This window comes from Aulostomus chinensis, chromosome 1, assembly GCF_037954235.1.
Source record: "Aulostomus chinensis isolate RoL2024-O1b breed Wild chromosome 1, RoL_Achi_v1.0, whole genome shotgun sequence".
In the NCBI taxonomy this organism is placed as follows: domain Eukaryota; kingdom Metazoa; phylum Chordata; class Actinopteri; order Syngnathiformes; family Aulostomidae; genus Aulostomus; species Aulostomus chinensis.
The window spans coordinates 41327013-41349869 of NC_141320.1; the positions used below are offsets into that span (position 1 = coordinate 41327013).

Below are 22857 nucleotides of genomic sequence, written 5' to 3' on the forward strand. Positions count from 1 at the left end.
TTTGTGTTCATGAGCAATTCTCACGACATCACTGTAGCATTGAATTGAGTTCATTAGCAACTCTTACTAAATGACTGTCAGAATCACTTTGAGGTTGTTCGAAACTCTTACTACATTACTGTAAGCATGACTGAGTTTCTTAGCAACTATCACTAAATTACTGTTAGCATCATTTTGAGTTCATTAGCAATTCTTCCGACATCACTGTCGCAATATTTTGAGGTTCGTAGCAACTTTTACTACATTACTGTTGCATTATTTTGAGGTTCGTAGCAACACTTACTACATGACTGTCAGCATCACTTGAGGTTATTCGAAACACTAACTTCATTACTGTAAGCATCACTGAGTTGATTAGCAAGTATCACTACATTACTGTTAGCATCATTTTGAGTTCATTAGCAATTCTTCCGACATCACTGTCGCAATATTTTGAGGTTCGTAGCAACGTTTACTACATTACTGTCGCATTATTTTGAGGTTCGTAGTAACACTTACTGCATGACTGTCAGCATCAGTTTGAGGTTATTCGAAAGTTTCACTCCATTACTGTTCGCATCATTTTGAGATCATTACCAATTCTTCTGACATCACTGTCGCATCATTTTGAGATCTTTAGCAATTCTTCCGACATCACTGTCGCATTATTTTGAGGTTCGTAGCAACTCTTACTACATGACTGTCAGCATCACTTTGAGGTCGTTCGAAACACTTACTACATTACTGTTTGCATCATCTTGAGTTCATTAGCAATTCTTCCGACATCACTGTCGCAATATTTTGAGGTTCGTAGCAACTTTTACTACATTACTTTCGCATTATTTTGAGGTTCGTAGCAACTCTTACTACATGACTGTCAGCATCACTTTGAGGTTATTCGAAACACTTACTACATTACTGTAAGCATGACTGAGTTGATTAGCAACTATCACTATATAACTGTTAGCATCATTTTGAGTTCATTAGCAATTCTTACTACATCACTGTCGCAACATTTTGAGATCATTAGCAATTCTTCTGACATCACTGTCACATTATTTTGAGGTTCGTAGCAACTCTTAGTACATGACTGTCAGCATCACTTTGAGGTTATTCGAAACACTTACTACATTACTGTTAGCATCATCTTGAGTTCATTAGCAATTCTTCCGACATCACAGTCGCATCATTTTGAGATCTTTAGCAATTCTTCTGACATCACTGTCACATTATTTTAAGGTTCGTAGCAACTCTTACTACATTATTGTTGCATTATTTTAAGGTTCGTAGCAACTCTTACTACATTACTGTCAGCATTACTTTGAGTTTATTAGCAACTATCACTACATTACTGTTAGCATCATTTTGAGTTCATGAGCAATTCTCACGACATCACTGTAGCATTGAATTGAGTTCATTAGCAACTCTTACTAAATGACTGTCAGCATCACTTTGAGGTTGTTCGAAACTCTTACAACATTACTGTAAGCATCACTGAGTTTCTTAGCAACTATCACTACATTACTGTTAGGATCATCTTGAGTTCATTAGCAATTCTTCCGACATCACTGTTGCAATATTTTTAGGTTCGTAGCAACTTTTACTACATTAATGTGGCATTATTTTGAGGTTCGTAGCAACTCTCAGTACATGACTGTCAGCATCACTTTGAGGTTATTCGAAACGTTCACTCCATTACTGTAAGCATCATTTTGAGTTCATGACAATTCTCACTAATTCACTGTCGCATCATTTTGAGATCATTAGCAATTCTTCTGACATCACTGTCGCAATATTTTGAGGTTCGTAGCAACGTTTACTACATTACTGTCGCATTATTTTGAGGTTCGTAGTAACACTTACTGCATGACTGTCAGCATCAGTTTGAGGTTATTCGAAAGTTTCACTCCATTACTGTTCGCATCATTTTGAGATCATTACCAATTCTTCTGACATCACTGTCGCATCATTTTGAGATCTTTAGCAATTCTTCCGACATCACTGTCGCATTATTTTGAGGTTCGTAGCAACTCTTACTACATGACTGTCAGCATCACTTTGAGGTCGTTCGAAACACTTACTACATTACTGTTTGCATCATCTTGAGTTCATTAGCAATTCTTCCGACATCACTGTCGCAATATTTTGAGGTTCGTAGCAACTTTTACTACATTACTTTCGCATTATTTTGAGGTTCGTAGCAACTCTTACTACATGACTGTCAGCATCACTTTGAGGTTATTCGAAACACTTACTACATTACTGTAAGCATGACTGAGTTGATTAGCAACTATCACTATATTACTGTTAGCATCATTTTGAGTTCATTAGCAATTCTTACTACATCACTGTCGCAACATTTTGAGATCATTAGCAATTCTTCTGACATCACTGTCACATTATTTTGAGGTTCGTAGCAACTCTTAGTACATGACTGTCAGCATCACTTTGAGGTTATTCGAAACACTTACTACATTACTGTTAGCATCATCTTGAGTTCATTAGCAATTCTTCCGACATCACAGTCGCATCATTTTGAGATCTTTAGCAATTCTTCTGACATCACTGTCACATTATTTTAAGGTTCGTAGCAACTCTTACTACATTATTGTTGCATTATTTTAAGGTTCGTAGCAACTCTTACTACATTACTGTCAGCATTACTTTGAGTTTATTAGCAACTATCACTACATTACTGTTAGCATCATTTTGAGTTCATGAGCAATTCTCACGACATCACTGTAGCATTGAATTGAGTTCATTAGCAACTCTTACTAAATGACTGTCAGCATCACTTTGAGGTTGTTCGAAACTCTTACAACATTACTGTAAGCATCACTGAGTTTCTTAGCAACTATCACTACATTACTGTTAGGATCATCTTGAGTTCATTAGCAATTCTTCCGACATCACTGTTGCAATATTTTTAGGTTCGTAGCAACTTTTACTACATTAATGTGGCATTATTTTGAGGTTCGTAGCAACTCTCAGTACATGACTGTCAGCATCACTTTGAGGTTATTCGAAACGTTCACTCCATTACTGTAAGCATCATTTTGAGTTCATGACAATTCTCACTAATTCACTGTCGCATCATTTTGAGATCATTAGCAATTCTTCTGACATCACTGTCGCATTATTTTGAGGTTCGTAGCAACTCTTAGTACATGACTGTCAGCATCACTTTGAGTTTATTCGAAACACTTACTACATTACTGTAAGCATGACTGAGTTGGTTAGCAACTATCACTACATTACTGTTAGCATCATTTTGATTTCATTAGCAATTCTTCCGACATCACTGTCGCAATATTTTGAGGTTCGTAGCAACTTTTAATGCATTACTGTCGCATTATTTTGAGGTTCGTAGCAACTATCACTACATTACTGTTAGCATCATTTTGAGTTCATTAGCAATTCTTCCGACATCACTGTCGCAATATTTTGAGATCATTAGCAATTCTTCCGACATCACTGTCGCAATATTTTGAGGTTTCTAGCAACTCTTACTACATTACTGTCAGCATCACTTTTAGTTGATTAGCAACTATCACTACATTACTGTTAGCATCATTTTGAGTTGTTGAGCAAGTCTCACGACATCACTGTAGCATTAAATTGAGTTCATTAGCAGCTCTTACTAAATGACTGTCAGCATCACTTTGAGGTTGTTCGAAACTCTTACTACATTACTGTAAGCATCACTGAGTTTCTTAGCAACTATCACTACATTACTGTTAGGATCATCTTGAGTTCATTAGCAATTCTTCCGACATCACTGTCGCAATAATTTGAGGTTCGTAGCAACTTTTACTACATTACTGTCGCATTATTTTGTGGTTCGTAGCAACACTTACTACATGACTGTCAGCATCACTTTGAGGTTATTTGAAAGTTTCACTCCATTACTGTGAGCATCATCTTGAGTTCATTAGCAACTCTTACTACATCACTGTCGCATCATTTTGAGATCATCAGCAATTCTTCCGACATCACTGTCGCATTATTTTGAGGTTCGTAGCAACTCTTGCTACATGACTGTCACCATCACTTTGAGGTTATTCGAACCACTTACTACATTACTGTAAGCATCACTGTGTTGATTAGCAACTATCACTACATTACTGTTAGCATCATTTTAAGTTCATCAGCAATTCTTCCGACATCACTGTCGCAATATTTTGAGGTTCGTAGCAACTTTTACTACATTACTGTCGCATTATTTTGAGGTTCGTAGCAACTCTTACTACATGACTGTCAGCATCACTTAGAGGTTATTCGAAACAATTACTACATTACTGTAAGCATCACTGACTTGATTAGCAACTATCACTACATTACTGTTAGCATCATTTTAAGTTCATGAGCAATTCTGACTACATCACTGTCGCATCATTTTAAGATCTTTAGCAATTCTTCTGACATCACTGTCGCATTATTTTGAGGTTCGTAGCAACTCTTACTACATTACTGTAAGCATCACTGACTTGATTAGCAACTACCACTACATTTCTGTGAGCATCATCTTGAATTCATGAGCAATTCTTCCGACATCACTGTCGCAATATTTTGAGGTTCGTAGCAACTTTTACTACATTACTTTCGCATTATTTTGAGGTTCGTAGCAACTCTTACTACATGACTGTCTGCATCACTTTGAGGTTGTTCGAAACGTTCACTCCATGACTGTTAGCATCATTTTGAGTTCATTAGCAATTCTTACTACATCACTGTCGCAACATTTTAAGATCATTAGCAATTCTTCTGACATCACTGTCGCAATATTTTGAGGTTCGTAGCAACTTTTACTACATTACTGTTGCATTATTTTGAGGTTCGTAGCAACACTTCGTACATTATTGTTGCATTATTTTAAGGTTCGTAGCAACTCTTAGTACATGACTGTCAGCATCACTTTGAGGTTATTCGAAACGTTCACTCCATTACTGTTAGCATCATTTTGAGTTCATTCGCAATTCTTACTACATCACTGTCACATTATTTTGAGGTTCGTAGCAACTCTTACTACATTACTGTCAGCATCATTTTGAGTTCATGAGCAATTCTCACGACATCACTGCAGCATTGAATTGAGTTCATTAGCAACTCTTACTAAATGACTGTCAGCATCACTTTGAGGTTCTTCGAAACTCTTACTACATTACTGTAAGCATCACTGAGTTTCTTAGCAACTATCACGACATGACTGTTAGCATCATCTTGAGTTCATTAGCAATTCTTCCGACATCACTGTCGCAGTATTTTTAGGTTCGTAGCAACTTTAACTACATTACTGTGGCATTATTTTGAGGTTCGTAGCCACTCTTAGTACATGACTGTCAGCATCACTTTGAGGTTATTCGAAACGTTCACTCCATTACTGTTAGCATCATTTTGAGTTCATTAGCAATTCTTACTAAATCACTGTCGCATCATTTTGAGATCATTAGCAATTCTTCTGACATCACTGTCACATTATTTTGAGGTTCGTAGCAACTCTTACTACATTACTGTAAGCATCACTGAGTTGATTAGCAAGTATCACTACATTACTGTTAGCATCATTTTGAGTTCATTAGCAATTCTTCCGACATCACTGTCGCAATATTTTGAGGTTCGTAGCAACGTTTACTACATTACTGTCGCATTATTTTGAGGTTCTTAGCAACACTTACTACATGACTGTCAGCATCACTTTGAGGTTATTCGAAACGTTCACTCCATTACTGTTAGCATCATTTTGAGTTCATTTGCAATTCGTACTACATCACTGTCGCATCATTTTGAGATCATTAGCAATTCTTCCGACATCACTGTCGCAATATTTTGAGGTTCGTAGCAACTCTTACTACATTACTGTTGCATTGTTTTAAGGTTCGTAGCAACTCTTACTACATTACTGTCAGCATCACTTTGAGTTTATGAGCAACTATCACTACATTACTGTTAGCATCATTTTGAGATCATTAGCAATTCTCACGACATCACTGTAGCATTAAATTGAGTTCATTAGCAACTCTTACTAAATGACTGTCAGCATCACTTTGAGGTTGTTCGAAACTCTTACTACATTACTGTAAGCATCACTGAGTTTCTTAGCAACTATCACTACATTACTGTTAGCATCATCTTGAGTTCATTAGCAATTCTTCCGACATCACTGTTGCAATATTTTTAGGTTCGTAGCAACTTTTACTACATTACTGTCGCATTATTTTGAGGTTCGTAGCAACACTTACTACATGACTGTAAGCATCACTTTGAGGTTATTTGAAAGTTTCACTGCATTACTGTTAGCATCACATTGAGTTCATTAGCAATTCTTACTACATCACTGTCGCAACATTTTGAGATCATTAGCAATTCTTCTGACATCACTGTCACATTATTTTGAGGTTCGTAGCAACTCTTAGTACATGACTGTAAGCATCACTTTGAGGTTATTCGAAACGCTCACTACATTACTGTAAGCATCACTGAGTTGATTAGTAACTATCACTACATTACTTTTAGCATCATTTTGAGATCATCAGCAATTCTTCCGACATCACTGTCGCATTATTTTGAGGTTCGTAGCAACTCTTGCTACATGACTGTCACCATCACTTTGAGGTTATTCGAACCACTTACTACATTACTGTAAGCATCACTGTGTTGATTAGCAACTATCACTACATTACTGTTAGCATCATTTTAAGTTCATCAGCAATTCTTCCGACATCACTGTCGCAATATTTTGAGGTTCGTAGCAACTTTTACTACATTACTGTCGCATTATTTTGAGGTTCGTAGCAACTCTTACTACATGACTGTCAGCATCACTTAGAGGTTATTCGAAACAATTACTACATTACTGTAAGCATCACTGACTTGATTAGCAACTATCACTACATTACTGTTAGCATCATTTTAAGTTCATGAGCAATTCTGACTACATCACTGTCGCATCATTTTAAGATCTTTAGCAATTCTTCTGACATCACTGTCGCATTATTTTGAGGTTCGTAGCAACTCTTACTACATTACTGTAAGCATCACTGACTTGATTAGCAACTACCACTACATTTCTGTGAGCATCATCTTGAATTCATGAGCAATTCTTCCGACATCACTGTCGCAATATTTTGAGGTTCGTAGCAACTTTTACTACATTACTTTCGCATTATTTTGAGGTTCGTAGCAACTCTTACTACATGACTGTCTGCATCACTTTGAGGTTGTTCGAAACGTTCACTCCATGACTGTTAGCATCATTTTGAGTTCATTAGCAATTCTTACTACATCACTGTCGCAACATTTTAAGATCATTAGCAATTCTTCTGACATCACTGTCGCAATATTTTGAGGTTCGTAGCAACTTTTACTACATTACTGTTGCATTATTTTGAGGTTCGTAGCAACACTTCGTACATTATTGTTGCATTATTTTAAGGTTCGTAGCAACTCTTAGTACATGACTGTCAGCATCACTTTGAGGTTATTCGAAACGTTCACTCCATTACTGTTAGCATCATTTTGAGTTCATTCGCAATTCTTACTACATCACTGTCACATTATTTTGAGGTTCGTAGCAACTCTTACTACATTACTGTCAGCATCATTTTGAGTTCATGAGCAATTCTCACGACATCACTGCAGCATTGAATTGAGTTCATTAGCAACTCTTACTAAATGACTGTCAGCATCACTTTGAGGTTCTTCGAAACTCTTACTACATTACTGTAAGCATCACTGAGTTTCTTAGCAACTATCACGACATGACTGTTAGCATCATCTTGAGTTCATTAGCAATTCTTCCGACATCACTGTCGCAGTATTTTTAGGTTCGTAGCAACTTTAACTACATTACTGTGGCATTATTTTGAGGTTCGTAGCCACTCTTAGTACATGACTGTCAGCATCACTTTGAGGTTATTCGAAACGTTCACTCCATTACTGTTAGCATCATTTTGAGTTCATTAGCAATTCTTACTAAATCACTGTCGCATCATTTTGAGATCATTAGCAATTCTTCTGACATCACTGTCACATTATTTTGAGGTTCGTAGCAACTCTTACTACATTACTGTAAGCATCACTGAGTTGATTAGCAAGTATCACTACATTACTGTTAGCATCATTTTGAGTTCATTAGCAATTCTTCCGACATCACTGTCGCAATATTTTGAGGTTCGTAGCAACGTTTACTACATTACTGTCGCATTATTTTGAGGTTCTTAGCAACACTTACTACATGACTGTCAGCATCACTTTGAGGTTATTCGAAACGTTCACTCCATTACTGTTAGCATCATTTTGAGTTCATTTGCAATTCGTACTACATCACTGTCGCATCATTTTGAGATCATTAGCAATTCTTCCGACATCACTGTCGCAATATTTTGAGGTTCGTAGCAACTCTTACTACATTACTGTTGCATTGTTTTAAGGTTCGTAGCAACTCTTACTACATTACTGTCAGCATCACTTTGAGTTTATGAGCAACTATCACTACATTACTGTTAGCATCATTTTGAGATCATTAGCAATTCTCACGACATCACTGTAGCATTAAATTGAGTTCATTAGCAACTCTTACTAAATGACTGTCAGCATCACTTTGAGGTTGTTCGAAACTCTTACTACATTACTGTAAGCATCACTGAGTTTCTTAGCAACTATCACTACATTACTGTTAGCATCATCTTGAGTTCATTAGCAATTCTTCCGACATCACTGTTGCAATATTTTTAGGTTCGTAGCAACTTTTACTACATTACTGTCGCATTATTTTGAGGTTCGTAGCAACACTTACTACATGACTGTAAGCATCACTTTGAGGTTATTTGAAAGTTTCACTGCATTACTGTTAGCATCACATTGAGTTCATTAGCAATTCTTACTACATCACTGTCGCAACATTTTGAGATCATTAGCAATTCTTCTGACATCACTGTCACATTATTTTGAGGTTCGTAGCAACTCTTAGTACATGACTGTAAGCATCACTTTGAGGTTATTCGAAACGCTCACTACATTACTGTAAGCATCACTGAGTTGATTAGTAACTATCACTACATTACTTTTAGCATCATTTTGAGTTCATTAGCAATTCTTCCGACATCACTGTCGCAATATTTTTAGGTTCGTAGCAACTTTAACTACATTACTGTCACATTATTTTGAGGTTCGTAGCAACTCTTAGTACATGACTGTCAGCATCACTTTGAGGTTATTCGAAACGTTCACTCCATTACTGTTAGCATCATTTTGAGTTCATTAGCAATTCTTACTAAATCACTGTCGCATCATTTTGAGATCATTAGCAATTCTTCTGACATCACTGTCACATTATTTTGAGGTTCGTAGCAACTCTTACTACATTATTTTTGCGTTATTTTAAGGTTCGTAGCAACTCTTACTACATTACTGTCAGCATCCTTTGAGTTTATTAGCAACTATCACTCCATTACTGTTAGCATCATTTTGAGTTCATGAGCAATTCTCACGACATCACTGTAGCATTGAATTGAGTTCATTAGCAACTCTTACTGAATGACTGTCAGCATCACTTTGAGGTTTTTCGAAACTCTTACTACATTCCTGTAAGCACCACTGAGTTTCTTAGCAACTATCACTACATTACTGTTAGCATCATTTTGAGTTCATTAGCAATTCTTCCGACATCACTGTCGCAATATTTTGAGGTTCGTAGCAACTTTTACGACATTACTGTCGCATTATTTTGAGGTTCGTAGCAACACTTCCTACATGACTGTAAGCATCACTTTGAGGTTATTCGAAAGTTTCACTCCATTACTGTTAGCATCATTTTGAGTTTATGAGCAATTCTCACGACATCACTGTAGCATTGAATTGAGTTCATTTGCAACTCTTACTAAATGACTGTCAGCATCACTTTGAGGTTGTTCGAAACACTTACTACATTACTGTAAGCATCACTGAGTTTCTTAGCAACTATCACTACATTACTGTTAGCATCATCTTGAGTTCATTAGCAATTCTTCCGACATCACTGTCGCAATATTTTGAGGTTCGTAGCAACTTTTACTACATTACTGTCGCATTATTTTGAGGTTCGTAGCAACTCTTAGTACATGACTGTCAGCATCACTTTGAGGTTATTCGAAACGTTCACTCCATTACTGTTAGCATCATTTTGAGTTCATTCGCAATTCTTACTCCATCACTGTCGCATCATTTTGAGATCATTAGCAATTCTTCTGACATCACTGTCGCAATATTTTGAGGTTCGTAGCAACTTTTACGACATTACTGTCGCATTATTTTGAGGTTCGTAGCAACTCTTACTACATTACTGTCAGCATCACTTTGAGTTTATTCGCAACTATCACTACATTACTGTTTGCATCATTTTGAGTTTGTCAGCAATTCTCACGACATCACTGTAGCATTGAATTGAGTTCATTAGCAACTCTTACTAAATGACTGTCAGCATCACTTTGAGGTTGTTCGAAACTCTTACTACATTACTGTAAGCATCACTGAGTTTCTTATCAACTATCACTACATTACTGTTAGCATCATCTTGAGTTCATTAGCAATTCTTCCGACATCACTGTCGCAATATTTTGAGTTTCGTAGCAACTCTTCCTAATGACTGTCAACATCACTTTGAGGTTATTCGAAACACTTACTACATTACTGTAAGCATCACTGAGTTGATTAGCAAGTATCACTACATTACTGTTAGCATCATTTTGAGTTCATTAGCAATTCTTCCGACATCACTGTCGCATTATTTTGAGGTTCGTAGCAACTCTTAGTACATGACTGTCAGCATCACTTTGAGGTTATTCGAAACGTTCACTCCATTACTGTTAGTATCATTTTGAGTTCATTGGCAATTCTTACTAAATCACTGTCGCAATATTTTGAGGTTCGTAGCAACTTTTACTACATTACTGTCGCATTATTTTGAGGTTTCGTAGCAACTCTTCCTACATGACTGTTAGCATCACTTTGAGGTTATTCGAAACACTTACTACATGACTGTAAGCATCACTGAGTTGATTAGCAACTATCACTACATTACTGTTAGCATCATATTAAGATTCTGGAACGACTCTGAACTGTGAGGCTTTTCAAGAGGAGATCCTGCAGCACCAGAGAGCTGCAGTTCCAGGACCCCACAGCACCACCTACTGAATTGGATGATAAAATGCAGTTCTGGAACTTTTGTTTTTTGGTGACAGCGCCACCTATCGAATTAGATGATAGCAAATTACTCCTTTCGAACTACGGTATTAAAGGTTTATTCCACCAAAATACCACTTCCTGTCCTTTAATTTCTGACAACTGTATAAAAGGATTATTCCAATTCCTCCAAAATACTTTCAAACAAGTTATAGTTTTAAAGGTTCATTCCACCAAAATACTTTCTAATTTATAGTTTTAAAGGTTCATTCCACCAAAATACTTTCTAATTTATAGTTTTAAAGGTTCATTCCACCAAAATACTTTCTAATTTATAGTTTTAAAGGTTCATTCCACCAAAATACTTTCAAATTTATAGTTTTAAAGGTTCATTCCACCAAAATACTGCTTTCTGTCCAACTTCTCAGTTTTAAAGGTTCCTTCAGTTGAGGGCTCCTGGTTCTGTGTGAGGGGTTGAGGGTCGATATGGGATGATGAGGAAGATTTCATGTCCCGATGGTCCTGCTAAAGTAACTGAGAGTCATGATATCAAACAATGTCATCAAAATACGCTTGAACTCTTAAAATGGCAATAAAATCTACGGAATCATTTTACCACAAACACTTTTATAGTGTTTTTGTGAGCATCATTTTTCAAACATTATAACATAAACTTTAAAAAGGGTCCATTCACTAACACTCTTACTTGAAGGTAGTCACTGATATCAGTAAACAACTGATAAAGATTTGTGTTCATGTTTTAATTCTCTACTCTGACCTGTGCTGAGACACTGGACCAGAGAGGAAGACCTGCTCAGCCTCCTGCATGGACCAATTCTGCAGCTCAGTGATGACGACGAGGGATTCAGCATTGAGTTCATTTTAAACTTTTTGGAGGAAACACCTGTAAATTAACCAGCAGTTACTGGTGATGCTTCACAGTTTCCAAGCTCAAACGGCCTCCTGCTTGTTGGACTCACAATTTCCAAAAAATGTAGACATCAAAAGTCAAATCATGGTTTTGTGTTGTTTTGTTTTTTACTGGAGGAAAACTTCAAATTGTGATGATGTGTCTGACTTAGAAACTGAACCCCCAAAAATCAAAAAGTCTCCTTCTTCTGTGCCGTGATCTCTGAGCTGATCATGATTGATCTCATCAATAATCCTTGGCAGCCGACCAGTCACACACAGCCCCCCCCCCCCACACACACACTGAGACATGCAGCAGCTCACAGTAACTGCCTCAGTCACACAGCAGATAGACTCCTTTCTATAACAAGATAAGCAGCAGAAATGGATGGAAGTGATGATGAACTGATGAACAGGTGATTTGTCCAAAAGTCAACATCAGATTCATTTCCAGTCTGTGGAAGCAGTTTCATCTTGAGGTTCCAGGTAAGAACAGCCAGCTGTGGGCTGACACACATCTCTTCAGGAGCACTTCTATGCTCCAAACTTGCCAGGTTGAATTGTGTCTGTATTCTGAGGGCAGCAGGAGGACGGAGGAGTGAGGACACACACATTTGGAACTGAGAGCAGCTGTGTGTGGGATTTCCCCAGCAAAGATAAAACCAGCTCCTTCATGCTGGCTATGAAGGCTCACAGTCACACTGACCCAGCTACAAATCCTTTGATATGCAACAGACTGGTTTCTCTTCTGGTAGTTTGTTATCAACTGTTGTCACATTTATGGATCAATTTAGCTGATAAGATGAAGGCTCCAAAGGACCAGCTGGAGATGCCGGGGATTGAACCCGGGGCCTCATACATGCAAAGCATGCGCTCTACCACTGAGCTACATCCCCTCTGTCAGAGTCATTGTTTAACTGATGCAGCAACACAAACACAGACACAACATTTTTTTTAATTATTATTCTTCATTTTAGGGAAAAAAGGAAGTCAGCCTGTGATCTCAAAGGTTCTGTGATCTCAGGAGTTTCACTGTGATGTCAGCCCTCACAACCTTAGACCACAGAGGCAAGTCAGGCTCCAGGAAGCTGAGGCTGCTCCGTTCTCAGTCCAGTCCAGAGTGAAGGTTTCCCTCTCTGAAGCTTTCCAATCCAGCCCAGATCCTCTCTGACTAGCAGGAGTCTTTGACCAGGAAATGAGAATTATATTGAACGTCTGCTCATCCTCAGAATGAAGTAAAAGTATTTGTGTTCCTAAAATAATCTCCAGATGCTAAGATCAATTATTAACATTGATTGACAGCTCTAAACTGAGCCACCATCACTATACAGTTGCAACTGAAATATTTAGAAATATTTCAAGGAAGCAGCAGGCCCTCATCCGCCCCGGTCCACTCGACTGTGTCCCCTGAGACAGATGACAGCTCACTTCTGGCAGAGGCAGTTAGGTTGAGGACCGTTGCTGATGTCATCAACTGATGTCTCCATCACCAAAGGTGACAGACAGGATGGTCATGGACATAAAACAGAGGTCGAAGAATGAGAAAGAATGGTTGTCCTGACTGAAGTTTAGCTTGAGCTTTTTAATTTGTTACTAAAGGAAGTATTGGTACAAGTAAAGGCAGGCGAACTTTCCACAAATATTCAGAATTAACTTTGACAACCAAAACATGAACCAAGACGACAAAAAAGTGAACATGAAAAAGGAACCAGTCCCTCCTTCTTGTGTGTTCCTGCTGAAGTAAATGTTTATGAAGATTTGTTGTGTTCTTTTTCCAAAGGTCCAGCCAGCATTGCAGGTCTCAGGAGGAGGAGCCACTTCAGCAGGATCTGTGGGACAAATCCCCCCACGGTGAGACCTGTCCAGCTCCCTGCAGCTCTGCAAGTGTTACCAACTCTTCATTCCAGCTGTTTGGTTGAATCCCATTTTTTCACCTTTGAACCTTTTGAACACTGATGAGGAGGTGAGGCTGGAGGCAACACCACAACCTCACGTCAGCTCACAGGATGAACCAAAATGCCAGACACTTCCTGTCACTGCTCCAGCACCACCTGTCTCCCTTCCATGTCTTTACCATCTGTGCAGCTTCCTGCTGTCCCTGGACCCTCACAGGTGATCGCTCCACCTGGAGCCTCACAGATGGGTTCTAACCTCCCAATACCTGCAGCCCAGCCTCGACCCACTCAGACACAGTCACCCGTTCAAGCTGGGCCTGGTACCACACTCCAGTACAGACAGAGAGAAAGAAGACACACGGGATCCTTTGAAGAAAATGTAATAAAGACAGGAAGCCCCATCACATTGTCAGTGTTTCAGTGACTGGCATTGTGAAGAGACTGAGACAAAGTCATGTTATGAATGGAGGGCTGAGTTGGAGCAGAGGGGGGCAGGATCCTGGGGGTGGACTGTCTTTAGGAGGCTGAGGTGTCTGGTGGTTTTGGTGGACCCTCTGCATCTCAAGCTGAGACCACAGAGTCCTGTGTTCTTGAGTCATTGTCTATAGTCTCTGTTGTTGGAAAGCTCAATGTGGTCCCTGATGGTCTAGTGGCTAGGATTCGGCGCTCTCACCGCCGCGGCCCGGGTTCGATTCCCGGTCAGGGAATGAGTTATTTAGAGGTTGAGGGAGAGGTGATCAGGTGGTCCACATGATGGTGGAGGTGATGAACTGTGAGTCCATCATGGCTCCACTCTCACCCCCATTGCAGTGTTCTTGGTTCACTCTGCCATGGCCCCATGTTGAAGGGTGACTGTCTCATTCAGGTTCAACCCTTTGTTTGACTCTATTAAGTCACTGACTCCTGCAAGGACAAACTGTAATCCTCCTTAGTAGCTTTGGTTCCTTGCAGCACAGAAAGTCTGTTCACTGATGTAGGAACTGGAAAACTTAGAGCTCCGTTCCTTCCTCCATTGAGCAGAACAAACACAGAACAGAGAGCAGTTCCTCCTACAGTTCTCAGAAAGTCTGAGGGCACCAAAGAAAGGAGGGAAATGCAATCAATGTTGAATTATTTTACATTTCTTATATTTGATCAAAGATAGAACTTAATAAGCGTCCATCAACCTGCAGGACAAACTCCTTCACTGTGTGGGAGGTTCAGAGTCCCTGGTTTGATTGCAGCTTTGACCTGAGCAGGTGTTCATCCTCATCTCAGTAACAGGGGACACTTTATCACACCAGTGGACAAACATCAGCATTCATCACCCAGCAGCTCCTCTGATCAACAGACCAAGCTGAAGTATTCTGAGAAGGAGGGCATGGATCCCTCTACCTCTCACATGCTAAGCTAGCACTCTACCATTGGAGCTCAGTCCCCTTTTGAGCTTCCATTTGAGTTTTCTGTTCCCATCTCTATGGTAACGGTCAGTTTTGACCCACATCTTCAATCAGCTGTAAAATTCACTAAAAACAATTTTCTATCATCCAAGTTGTTTCCATCTCTTGGTTTCCTTGTTAGGCTTCCTTATCCATGGAAATATTGATTTGAATATTTTGTTGTGGGCCTCTGGACCTTTTTTTAGTCAGTAAACCCTTGATTTCAATTAAAAAAATGATAAAATGAACCTTTGGGTTTGGCATAAAAGTCTTTTTTTCAGCAACAGAACTTTAATATAAACACTAAATGAAAAGCAGAACAAGCCAGAACACAAACTCTGCTCTGCCGTCCTTCCTGGTTACTGGGCATGGACTGCTGGAAGGGGCATTTTCCTCAGAAAGGGACAAGACGTTCATCCACTCTCACCTCTGGCCCTGGGTTGAATGTTGGTGCAAGGAGCTGCACCCATCTTTCCCAGACATCCCCAATGGGGGCAAGCTTGTCAGTTCTTGCTCCGGTGTCTCTGTCGTCAAATCTGAGGACTCTTGATGTTCGTTGAAAGTTCTGAAGTGGCCTTGTGGCCCAGAAAATATTTCTGCCTGTCGATGCGTCCCAGAGACGATCAGTGGCCTCACTGCAGGATCTGAACACTCCAGGAAGAAGAAGAACACCAACAGAAGCATCCAGGTGTCCCTCATCAATGTCTTTCCACTTGTCACCATGGACTTTTTTTCCTTTGAGGTTTGTCACAGCAATGCTGACTCTTTTTAGTGACAGTGGCATGAACAGAACCATCAACCATAAACAGCTCCAAACATGTCTTGATGTCAGTGCCTTTCGTCACAGCAAACCTTGTGATTCCAGGGCTCATTTTGATGACATCAGCAGCAGCTTCCCTGCCATGTACATCAGGAGACACTGAGCTCCAGCCAATGTTCCCTCTAGTTTTTCATGTGTCTGGTTATCCTCACAAGCTCCCTGAGCTCACTGAGGACCACTGTGAGCACCGTCTGAGGTAGGACCTGCATGGAGGGCAGAGACAGAAGAATCAGGGACAAGGATCTGTCGGTTTGCTGCTTTATGAAAATATTGTAAATGATTATTATTCTTCATAATATTGTTTTAGTAACCTGCTTAGGAGTTGTGAATGATGCAGAGTCCATGGGAAACAGCTAATGCTGTGGTACCCCCCCCCCCCAAGTTACTGTACAAACCTCAGAAACCTTTTGCCATAATAAGACAAGATGTTGTTATAGAGATGTAAAGATAAACCTATAGAGATGTACATGTATATAGATGTAGTCAAGTCAAGTCAGTTTTATTTGTATTGAACCAAATCACAACAAAGTTCTCTCATGACTCTTCACTAGTAGAGCAGGTCCAGCACCAAACTCCTTCAATGAACCTCCACCCAACAGTTCTCCACCAGCAGTACATCCTTCAACAGTGGTGACAAAAACCTTCCTTTTAACAGGCAGGAACATCGAGCAGATCCAGGATCAGTGGGGATGGCCTTCTGCTTTGACCGGTTGGGGGGAAAGAGAGCAGGAGAGTGGGGCAGAGACAAAGACAGAGAATGGAGGAAGACAGATATACAGAAGGAAAGAGAGGGACAGAGATAAAGAGAGAGAGAAGTGAAGAGACTGATGGACAGACGGTGAGCAGGTGGAGCTACGGGTGGCAGCTTGAGCCTCTTCAGGTCTGCAGCCTCCTCCAGCAGCACCGACATCTGGGATGAAGGGAGAGGGAGTTAGTGACACATCTGAGTATGATTTATAAATGACAAATAAAGGAGGACAGAGAGGAGGAGAGAGAAGCCCAGTGCACCATGGGAGATCCCCCAGCAGCCTAAGCCTATAGCAGCATATCTAAGGGCCACCCTCAGCAGCCCAACTATAAGGCTGATCAAAAAGGAAGGTCTTTAGTCCGCTCTTAAAGGTCGAGAGGGTGTCTGCATCCTGGACTGAAACTGGGAGACGGTTCCACTGGAGGGGAGCCTGATAGCTGAAGGCTCTGGCTCCCAGTCTACTTTTAGAACTCTAGGAACCACCAGTAACCCTGCATCCTGGGAGCGAAGGGTTCTAGCTGGATAATAGGGGACTAGGAGCTCTGTCAGGTAGGAAGGAGCCTGACTGTTGAAGACTTTGATGGTAGAAGGAGAATTTAGAATTCTATCCTAAATTTGACAGGTAGCCATGCAGAGAAGCCAGTACAGGAGTACTGTCTACTAGTTCTAGTCAACACGCGGGCCGCAGCGTTCTGGACCAGCTGGAGAGTTTTCAGGACCTACTTCTTCTTTTGGTCACAGGTTTGAAGATACCTGTGGAAGTGAAAGGAAAGGCTGTGAGAGCCACACCTCTCCAGTGACCTGGGACATGATGGCAGTGGTGGGATTTGAACCCACGCCTCCTTAGAGACTGGAGCCTTAATCCAGCGCCTTCGACCGCTCGGCCACACTACCTCACTGTGCTGCTCTCTGAGTTGGTCTGCTAAAGGCGTGTTGAAGAGGAAGTAACAATGATATCAAACTTATTCTGAAGGGGGACCCCTTCCCTCCACGGTCACAGGAAGTGACGACAGCGCTGCTAGAAGCAGGAAAGAAATGGTAAAAGGACTCAGTTTGTACAGAGCCTTTCTACCTCAGCAGCACTCAAAGAGCTGAACAATGTCCTCTCATTCACACACTCACACACTGATGCTGAAGGCTGCCATGCAAGGAGCCAACCTACTCATCAGAAGTATTTAGGGGTTCAGTGTCTTACTCAAGGACACTTTGACATGGTCACTGGAGAAAGTGAGGATCAAACCAGCCACCCTTTGGTTGCCAGACGGCCATGCTACTCCTGAGTCATGTGACCTGGATAAGATGGTGAACTACAGCTGATCGCCATGCTAGCAAACCCCTTTTGTTTGGTTTGGTTGTTGTTTAGTGACTGTGGATGAATACACAGGAGAAGTTGAGCATAAATTTGTGTTCCCTGTTCACTTGAATATCTGCAGGAGTGTGAGGTGGAAATAATAGTTGGAGGAGAATGAGAGTTCAGTCTCAGCGCAAAGACCTGTGCTGACACTAAAACATGTCAGCCCACAGAACAAAGATGGCAGTCCTCTGGGAAAGCAGGTACACCACACATACATGAAGAAACCCTACAGGAAACAAATATGTTGCCAGAGACTTTTACTCTGTTTTTGTTGTTTACCCAAGTACAGGATTGGAGGGAGACTGATGGTCGCTGTTTGGGTTTTTGGAAAACAAGGAGGCTGTGGGTTCAAGCTGGATTCTCAGAGACGATTTCCCCAACCTCTACATTTGCATCTACACTGTCATCTAGTCATGTGACTGAAGTCATCCAGTCACGTGACTGAAGTCATCCAGTCATGTCAGTGATGTCATTTGGCAGGACTGTCATTGCCGTCTCATTCTAGAAAAGAATCCAGACTCCACCTGTGGCTCCATGATAACTGATGGACCTCTGGTTGGAGGCTGGACGATGATGTTTGGACTGGAAGGAAAACTCCTTGTCCAAATTCCATTGTGTTCAAGTTTAAAGTCCCACAATCAGAAGTAGCTGAATCTGACAGGTGAAGGTTTGGAACTACAAGATGGTGATGTTTCCTTGACTTGATGCTCTGACTGTCAGGGTGGATGACAGCTTCTTCTGCTGCTGCATCTGAGTGGCTAGGATTGGAGGTTTTACCTCCCAAGGTTGTCTGGTTCCAGGGGAAATTTTAAAATTCCAGTCCCCAACCTGGGCTGTTCTGAAACTCTTCTCCTGAATCACTCCTGAGCTGCAGCAAGAACAAATACCAGTGCCAACCAGATCAACTTAATGGCTGCTGACAGCCTCAGACACTTGATTTCCATCAATCTGGAGCCAAGAAGGCACTCACCTGTGGTTCTCCTCCAGGAGGGTCCAGGTTCTGCCATTGGGGCTCCTGGTGCCACTGCCAGAGAGCCTCAGCTGCACACTGCAACAATTCAACAGGAGATTGACATTCCTTCAAATGTCCTGACATCTGATTCCAATGGTTCTGTTCCATATTTATATTTCAAAATAAATCATACAATGAGGGGTGCACGGTGGTGCAGTGGTGCAGTGGTCAGCACTGTGGGCTCACAGCAAAAAGGTTCTGGGTTCGAGTCCCAGCTCTGGCACAGTATCTTTCTGTGTGAGTCTCCATGTTCTCCCTGTTCCTGTGTGGGTTCTCTCTGGTACTCCAGCTTCCTCCCACCATCCAAAGACATGCAATTTGGGGACGAGGCTGATTGATACTCTAAATTGACTGTAGGTATGAATGTGAGTGCGAATGGTTGTTTGTCTCTGTGTGTTGGCCCTGCGATGGACTGGTGACCTGTCCAGGGTGAACCCCGCCTCTTGCCCGTAGATGCTGGTATAGGCTCTACACCCCGCGACCCTTACTAGTAAGGAATAAGTGGAAGATGACGACAACGATCACACAATGAAAGCTGCCACAGCTGGTTTAAGAGAGCGAACAAGCTAAGAGATCTGAAACCAGTAAAAAATGCTTTTCTGTGTGCAAACTAGTGAGGGGCATGGAAGGATATTTTACCACCAATACAGAACCCAGACTTTAGTCATGTGATGAGATGGCGACTCTGATTATGAAGTTAATGGACAAAATGTGAACTGAAAGAAAATACATTAAAAAATACGAACTAAACTAAATAAATAAATAAAGAAGCAGCACAAACAACGTTTTCTTCTGCACAAATTTACTGGAATTAGACTGCATTTTTGGTTAATGAGTAGATGAAAGAGTGTCACATATATATTATATACATGTGATACATGCACGTGGCTTTGGACAAAAGCTCAATGAAACTGTAGGATTGTAGAATTATTTAAACGTACTAAGTGGACTGTTTCAGGTTTCTAGAAGACGCTTCAGCGCTCATCCAAGAGGCGTCTTCAGTTTTCTTCACTGATGGGAGGATTTATGGCTCTAAGGGGGCGGGACCTTCTCCAGAGGTGATTGACACATGTGAGCTCTGGGTGTCAGAGTTGTTTTGGTCAGGTTATGAAAGGGAAGTTGACTCAACTGGTATCTGTGTCAGTTAAAAGCCTCACAGTAATTCCATAATCTAGGAGCAGAAACTAGAGACACTTGCGACGAGGATGGGATTCGAACCCACGCGTGCAGAGCACAATGGATCAGCAGTCCATCGCCTTAACCACTCGGCCACCTCGTCTGCCGACAGCAACCCTGACCTCTGAAACAGCTGAACTCTTTGGAGCCCATTTGTCAGAAATGGACCCAGCAGGAGCCACTGAACACAACTCTGACATCATCAGGCTTCTTCCCAGCAGCTTGGTGCTCCAGAAGGAAGAATCCAGACCATCGCTACATCATCAGAGTGAACACCAGCTGATGTTTACCAGTTTAACAAGCCTTTGACTGCTAAATGACATCCAAGCTCAGATTCTCTTTTCCTGATAGAACAAGTCAATGTTGAAGAAGACGAGAGCACCAGTCTCTTTCATCCAATGCTGGAACAGCGTTAGACTGAAGGTCTGAAGGTCCCTGGTCTGGTCCAGGTTTCAACAGGGGACCAGCATCAGCCAGCATTTAAATGTGGACAACAGTGGAGGTGAAGCCCACATCAAGGAAACAAGCCTCCTATCACTGTCCTGTGCTGAGTTTCTTTAAAAAAAAGTGAGACAACCTCAAGATTTTCTGTTTCCTCTTGTAGGATTTTGCCACAGAGAATCAGAGCCAATCAAAAGCTTGTTGGACTTTAACGTTGGAGGACTGAACAAGTCATGACATCATCAGTTTTACCTTCACAGGTGCTCAATTTACTTTACTTTCAATTTTACAGAGGTAGAACCTGAAATCAAAGCTGTCTGTCCAAAGAAGTGAGAGCTTCCCAGGTTGTGATGTTCTTGTCTACAGACTCTGTCTTGTATGGAGCTTCAGTCTTTAATGAAAAGACTCCTCCATTAATAACATCACTGTGCCTCTGCAGTGAATCAGTCACTCCATCCATTTTCTGTACCACTGATTTGTTAAAGGTTATGGGGGGGTGACATTTGGTGAGAGGCAGGGTTCACCCTGAACAGGTCACCAGTCCTCAGGTCCACTGAACAGGTCCCCCATGTGAGATGATGGCGTTGAAGGCAGAGGAGGAGTCCAGGAAGAGATGGCGGACATAGGAGTTCCTGCTCTCCAGATGGGTGAGGGCTCTGTGGACCACTGGTGAAATGGCGTCATCAGTGGAGCGGTGTTGCCTGTAGGCGTACTGGTGGGGGTCCACAGAGACATTGATGGAGGCCTCTATGTGGGCCTTGACCAGCCTCTCAAAGTACTTCATAACTACTGGGGTGAGTGCAATGGGTCGGTAGTCATTTTGGCCTGTCACTGTGGAGCACTTGGGGACAGGGACAATAGTGGCAGTCTTGGGACAGATGGCAGGTTTGGGACAGATGGCAGCGCCCGTGAGGTGTTGAAGATGTCCGCCAGCACCTTGGACAGCTGTTGTGCACAGTCCTTCAGTCCTCACCCTGGGATGTTGTCTGGGCCTGCAGCTTTGCGAGGGTTGATTCCCTGAAAGGTCTTCCTCACGTCTGCTGTGGTCACACTGAGGGGCGTGTCGTCAGGTGATGGTGTGAGTCTGGTGTGGGGGGGGGGTGTCAGGGTCCTCGAAGCGGAGAAGAAACTGATTGAAGGAGTGAGGCGCTGGACCTGCTCTACTTGTGAAGTGTCATGAGATAACATTTGTTGTGATTTGGCGCTGTACAAATAAAACTTACGACTTAAATGGAAACTGTCTGGGGGGGGGGGGTGTAGCCTCCATCAGGGATGTGTTTGATGTCTGAATTCTGTCTTTGATGTCTGAATTCTGTCTTTGATGTCTGAATTTTGTTCATTGATCTCCTGCTTCAGTCTTTGATCTCTGACTGATCCTAAACTCATCAAAGGATCACATCACCTTCACAATCTGTAAAGAACCTGGGTGTCATTTTGGACTCTGAGCTGAATTTCATTCCACACGTCAAGAACATAACTAAGAGAGGTTTTTATCATCTTAAGAACAGAGCCAGAATCGCCCGTTCCTCTCAGGCCAACACGGAGGTGCTGATGCATGCTTTTATTTCCAGTCGTTCAGATTCTTGTAGTACCCTGCTGCTCTCTGGTCTCCCCAAAACAACCATCTACAATCTACAATGACTCCAGAATTCTGCAGCACGTGTGCTGACGAGGACCAGAGGGCGGGAGCTCATTACACCAGTTTTAAAGTCGCTGCATCGGCTCCCCGTGTGTTTCAGGATCAATTTTAAGGTTCTTTTAGTAGTTTTTAAGTGTCTTAATGGTCTTGGCCCACCTTATTTATCTGAACTGCTTTTGTCATATCAACCTTCGTGGACCCTGAGGTCCTTTGGCACCGGCCTTTTAGTCGTTCCAAGAGTCAGAACTAAAACCCACGGGGAGGCTGCATCCAGCCATTATGGCCCAAAGTTCTGGAACAGCCTGCCAG

The 22857-nt window shown here is 41.5% G+C and overlaps 4 non-coding genes across 4 annotated transcripts; 1 reads left to right on the top strand and 3 right to left on the bottom strand.

Annotated features, from left to right (window-relative positions):
* Positions 1-12869: 12869 nt before the first annotated feature.
* On the bottom strand, positions 12870-12941 carry trnaa-ugc (transfer RNA alanine (anticodon UGC)). Its single transcript has one exon. It is a non-coding gene; the product is annotated as a tRNA-Ala (tRNA).
* A 1634-nt stretch (positions 12942-14575) lies between these two features.
* On the top strand, positions 14576-14647 carry trnae-cuc (transfer RNA glutamic acid (anticodon CUC)). Its single transcript has one exon. It is a non-coding gene; the product is annotated as a tRNA-Glu (tRNA).
* A 3091-nt stretch (positions 14648-17738) lies between these two features.
* trnal-aag (transfer RNA leucine (anticodon AAG)) lies at positions 17739-17820 on the bottom strand. Its single transcript has one exon. It is a non-coding gene; the product is annotated as a tRNA-Leu (tRNA).
* Positions 17821-20489: 2669 nt separating this feature from the next.
* trnas-gcu (transfer RNA serine (anticodon GCU)) lies at positions 20490-20571 on the bottom strand. The gene has a single exon. It is a non-coding gene; the product is annotated as a tRNA-Ser (tRNA).
* Between the last annotated feature and the right edge of the window lie 2286 nt (positions 20572-22857).